This window comes from Mustela nivalis, assembly GCF_964662115.1.
Source record: "Mustela nivalis genome assembly, chromosome: 7".
NCBI classification, from domain to species: domain Eukaryota; kingdom Metazoa; phylum Chordata; class Mammalia; order Carnivora; family Mustelidae; genus Mustela; species Mustela nivalis.
The window spans coordinates 24,186,950-24,192,986 of record NC_139026.1 but is presented as its reverse complement, the minus strand read 5'-3'; the positions used below and the strand labels follow the sequence as shown (position 1 = coordinate 24,192,986).

The 6,037-nt window shown below is 40.6% G+C and overlaps 1 long non-coding RNA gene across 1 annotated transcript in view; it reads left to right on the top strand.

The window, feature by feature from the left end:
* Window positions 1–3,009: 3,009 nt before the first annotated feature.
* Window positions 3,010–6,037, top strand: part of LOC309869003 — an 89,393-nt gene continuing 86,365 nt past the window's right edge. Inside the window, exon 1 of the long non-coding RNA XR_014313922.1 lies at window positions 3,010–3,068. This is a non-coding gene — a long non-coding RNA (uncharacterized lncRNA). The remainder of the gene's footprint in view (window positions 3,069–6,037) is intronic.

The following is a 6,037-nucleotide window of genomic DNA, read 5'->3' as shown; positions in this document are numbered from 1 at the left end:
TTAAGAAATAATTGTTAGTTTTGTTAGATATGTTCATTGTATTGGGTTGTGTTAAAAAATTCTTTTTTTCCCCAAGATTTTAAAAATTTATTCATGAAAGACAGAGGGAGAGAGAGAGAGAGGCAGAGGCAGAGGAAGAACCAGGCTCCCCAAGGAGCAGAGTACCCAATGTGGGACTCCATCCCAGGACCCTGGGATCATAACCCAAGCCAAAGGCAGATGTTTAACCATCTGAGCCAGCCAGGTGCGCCCCCCCCCATTCTTTTCTATTAGGGATGCAAACTGAAGTATTTATGGTTGAAATGATAATATATTTGGGATTTGCTCTAAAATATTCCAGAAAAAATAAGATGACATAAGATTGGATAAATGTTTATTATTAGAACTGTATTAGAACTCTCTATAGAGCACTTGCTTTAATTTTGTATATCTTTGAAAATTTCCAAAAATATAAAGGCTTTTTTTAAAGAGAAAGAGAATATCCTTTATTTTCCCCCCTTTTAATTTGTTATTTTTATTATTGTAGAAGCAGAGAAGAAATATTATCCAGCCCAGGTCTTGCCTTTATTATTTTTAATAAAGATAAAATCATTCAATTATTAATCACTAAATTAAATACAATGGTTGTTTATTTTTATTTTTTAGTGCTAATAAAATAAATAATATTTCAGGTGCTTTATACATATTTAATTAATAACTATAGAGCAGGTTCTATTATTCTCCTTTTGCACTTGGGGAAACTGAGTTTCCAAGAGGTTATATAAGTAGTACAAAGTTAATAGAACGATCTGGAAATGGAGCCTGAGGTCTGGACACAGATCTAATTGCAAAGCCCATGTTCTTTCACTATTGTCCTACCACCCATTCTGTCTGTAGTTTGGGGCCTTGCTGCCTCGAGACATCCAAGCCAACTGACTAATTATCAGTAGAACTCTTAAAACAGAAACCAATATGTCACCGTGCTGCAAACCTCCCAAGGACTTCCCATCTCACATAGAGTAAAACCCAAAATGTTTATACACCCCTAAGGGCCTTCAATAGTTATCTCCCTCCTTGCCATCCATTCTACCTCATCACTTTTAACTCTACTCTTTGTTTACTCTGTCACAACCACAACGGCATGTTCAGTGCTTTTCTGGAAGGGTACTGAGCATCCTGCTTAGTCCCTTTACTTGGGGGCCTTCACTCTGCCTGAAATCTCCTTCCCCCAGATAGGACGTGGCTCACTTTCTTCTCCCTTCCTTCCTTTCCTGCGGTCTTTGCTCAAATGTCTTCTTATCAGAGAACACTTCCCTGACCATCTAATGGATGAGCACCGCCACTGAAGTTTTCTCTTTTCCTCTTATCCTTCTTTCTCCTCACAGGGCTTATCACTACCTGACATTCTGTACGTATTTGTTTGTTTCCCTTCAGTAGAATGCATATCAGTGAAGAAAAGGGATTATGTCTGTTTATTCACTGCTCTATCTCTAGCACCTAGACCAGTGCCTGACATAGAGTAGTTGCTCAATTATTTGTTGAATCCCTAAATGACTCTCAGCCTCATCAGCTCAGTGATCTGAGTCACCTGGTCACAGACATCACGCCCAGGCTGGGCGACCAACTGGGATCACTGACACAGATGTAATCACTGTCACTGATGGGATCACTGACAAAACCAGTGGCCCCTGTCATGTCCTGCATTCTGATGTGAACATTGTAGAAAGATTAGCATTGGCAGATCCATCATTTCCTAGCTACCTTTGAGCAAATTTCTTAACTCTTTTTAGTTTTAATTTCCTTATATGTAAAATGAGATAATAATTATTAGACAATTACATGATTATTAGATACTTATATAGAATACTATACAATCTGTCTAGTTCAAATCTTCTTTTTATGGTAAATCAGAAGTTCCTCCTTAAGCTCTAAAAACGTTTTCTGCTTTCATAATTCCAGACATCTGATCAGGCAGCCAAGAGCTCTGAAAGGCTTTTGGCTGGAAACTGAGGATTTATTAAAGCCAATGTGCTCTCCCTCTTGTTTGAGCATGTAGATGACATGGAATAACCCTTCTGATTTATTGAATTTGTTTTTCCAGCTTCGTTTAGGCTGCCACATGATCACTTCCCAGTTTGATAAGAATCACTTCATAATGGGGATTAGATGGTACAGAAATGACAGTGGTCTTTGGTAGATCTATCACATTCTTTTTTTTTTTTTTTTTTTTTTTAAACCAAGAACCTCCAGCATGCCAACTTTGCACAAAGACTTATTGTTGTTTTAATTTTCCAGGACTTAATAAATTAGCCATTGTTATGAGATAACCTGGCTGGTAAAAAAAAAATTTTTTTTAAATGAAGCGAAAGTAGGGATACATTGATAAAAAAAATTTTAATACCAGGTAGCCTTTTTTTAAAAAAAACTTTGAGTGGAAAGTGGTAGAACCACAGGAATGTACATTAACAAAAACAATAAGCTAATTAAATAACACACAAATGTTGTATTGTCTGGGTACTAATGCTTGAAGGTCATGTCTGACTTAATAATAGTGAAGGGAATCTACTAAGGGAGGATTATTTGACAGGAATCATTCCTTTCTACAAGTTATGTGTAGGTTAAGATAATCAACCATTCTTTTTCTTTTCCATATGGGTAGGACTATAAAGAAGAGAATCCTCTGCATTATACATTTCTAGCTTATTATTTGGTGTTGTTTAGCTCACAGGATCTTGGGAAGAAAAGAGAAGAAGCAAGAAGAGAGGAGAGGACTGTGCTCATGGGGCAGTAAGCTGGGGGTTAGTGTTCTATTAGTTAGCTATGGGGAAGGAGACTGAGCTTTGGGCAGGCTGTTGGGGTTTAATACCTAACAGAGCAGGAAGCAATGGAGCACTGAGCCTGTGGCACTTCCCCTGCCATCTCTCTACAAACAGCAGCAGTCCAAAAGCACAAAGGTAGGTCTGACACCTGGAGCTGGGTTTCCTGGTGACTGTCTCTGTCTTGGCATTGGGCTGTGTTTACAGTCTAAGCAACAGAGAGGAGCTAATGAAGCAAAGGAGGGAAGCACAAAATAATGACATAACATAAAGGTACTGTCTACTCAGCTTGTGGAGGGTTTAGGAGGGATGGAGAAGTTAGCTCTACTGCATTTGCTTCGGTTCATCTGTGGCCCAGGCTCGCTCCATTCCAGAGTCTACAGTTACCCAGTGTTGCTTCTTAATTACTGGAGGGCTGTCAGGGCTGTGAAAAGCATGTGATATAATCAATAAGCTTTCAGGGAAACCTATTGGGATTAATGATAATAGCAGGGTGCCAAGATCTCCTTGGTATTGGGCATAAAGACGGTGCTCAATAGATATTTGAAGCAACTTAACGCTGACATAGGCTCAAGTCATGGACCCTGTTTCTTTACCAATGTAACCCATGGTGTTATAGGTCTATGTTGGAAAAGCTAAGAGATATTCAGGGCTGGTTTTCTCACTTGCGTGTTCCTGTTTCATGAGGGTATAATAATACAGACAGGTGGAAGTCATGAGGAAAAGCCAAGAACAAATTGTAAGACACAAGGCTAAAAAAAGGTCAGTGGGCCCACATCCTGTCTCAGAGACCCAAATGACAGAGTCAGGTGTCAGCCCTGAGTGTGACTGTGCTGTGTTCCTTTAAGCTAGCTTCTCTAAGATGATATTTTAGGGCCTTATGCAAGTTAAATTTAAAAAGATTGTTTGGAAAAGCTATGAGATACAATCTATGTAAGCAATATTGGATCCTTAGTGGAGTAAATGTGATGGGTCACTTTTGACAAAGGTAGTGCAGAGCCACTCTAAGAAGTGTAACTCCTGAGGCAACAAAGGACACCAGTTTATAAGACTTTTGCCACTAGAGGGTTGTATAGATGAAGGGAATAGCATGGAACCTCAGCCTTGTACGCCTCTCTGGTCCCTATCAGACAAGAGTGATTCAGTCTAGGTATCACAAACTCTGAAGTCGGTCACATAATGAAACAGTCTGAGAACAGAGACCAATTAAAGCTGCTTCTGAAGATGCCTGATGTAATGTGAGAACAAGGCAGCTCTGAGTTCTGTCATCAGGTGGGCAACACCGTTACTCTTTGCCATATTGCCAGAGCAAAGACTGAAGGAAGAGGCAGAGATCACAAACGGATTCTGTGGCCAGGAGATGCAGCGAGAACCCAGGAGTGATGCAAGCTGAGAGAGTTCATGTGTCGCTGCCAATTTCCCGGTGAGCGCTATGGCCAAATGAAGTACTGTTGTGGTCAGGGAAACACATTTTTACTAAATGGTAGTGACCGAGAAGAGGTAGCAATGTCTAATTGTTGTAAATCAGAGTTAAAGGAGAATATTTGTTTCCACCTTTTGTGATTTGAACACTGAGGTCATTACTTCCTAATTTCCAGTTTTATGACTTTCTCCATTTCCTGCTAGCATCAGTCAGCTAAAGAATATTTGGCTGGTAGACAACAGGAAAATACCATGCATAGCAGTTGAAGATGTATGTGTGAGGGAAAAATATCATGGCCCTATAAAATTAACAAGAAGAATCCTGGCATATATCCAATAACGACTTCTCATTTTTAAACCATAGCTCATTCCAAGTAATTCTTGTGTTCTAAAAAGAACACCTGTTCATCTTTCTGTAGATTTGTTGGAAGTCCAGGCATGAGAATGTAGAAAAAAATTTCCAAGCCAAATTACTATGTAATACCAATGGTAATATTTCACGGTGTGAGACATTTGTTGATGTATTTTCCTTTTAGGCTTCTTGGAAAATGATGCATATTGAGCCACATAGTAGACAAAGTGGTTGCCTTTTAGGACCATTGCTTGCTCACGCCCTATCCCTACCTCATTCTACTGCTAAGAGTCACTAAGGGGCCAAATGGGACTTCAAGTAGAAAGAGCATTTGCACAGGGTAGATATCCCTCAAAGATCAAGGCTGAGATGAGGAGGACTAGGGAAGGAATAGAGCCTGTGCTAGTAAGTTGGAGGCCACCACCATGTTCGGAACTCCTTGAACTTCTGGTATGCTCTGGCAGAATGGACAGGGATGGGCTGGGGGAAGGAGAGCAGCAGGGACTGGGGGGAAGGACTGAAGAGCAGCAGCCTGGAATTGTGAACAAGCCAGGCTGTGATTTCAGGCTGCCATCGAAGCCCACCAGCAGAGGAGTTCTCTACGTGGACACAAAAGGAAAGATGATACTTGTAAATGAGTGAGTGCTAGATGGAAGGTGTAGGCGGGGGGTCAGGACCAGATTTTTATTAGAAAGTTATCGTAAGTCAACTAAGGTCAGCCAGATCAGGGAGAAGCAGGCAAAAAAGATTTTAATAGTAACAAGCATTAGGAACTTGATTTAAGGAACCTACATCTCTCTCAGAGGTCAGGATCTGGGCAAGAGGTCTGAGTAACAGATCTGCTTCTTTGCCACCAGTCTCCCCTCTCTCAAATCCACCTCCTACTGCATTTAGATCCCAAACTTGGTATGCATTACTCCTCTGCTCAAAAAAGCTTTGAATGACTCCCTGTTGTTTAAAGACCAAGTTCCACCTCCCTGGGCAGGTATCGAAGAATTTCAACAATCTCGCCTTAACCTCATTATCACTCACCTTCCTAATCCCACCATTCCTGACAGAGTGGTACATTTTTGTTTTCGTTCAAATGTAATTTGCTTTCCTGCTGCTGGAGAACCCAGGATGAGACAGCAGGATCTTGCCCTCATCTGTCCTGGTGTCCTGTTATAGAACATTGATTAGTGGACCATGTTGTCAGCTACCATAGCCCTCTCTCTGTTCACATCCTATATGATGTCTCAGTAACATCTGACCATCTCCTTGAAACACTGTTCTCTCTTCTCTCATGTTCTCCTAATAATTCTCCAACTGCACTTGTTCCTCCTAAATTTTTGCTGTTCTAGGTGCAAGTTTCTACCCTCTAACAATGTCTCCCTAACTCTCCCACACTCTGGCCCGTGCTAATGATCATTTGGTTCTGTTTTTATGAGTTTGAGTTTGGCTTTTTTAGATTCTACAAATAAGTGTGATC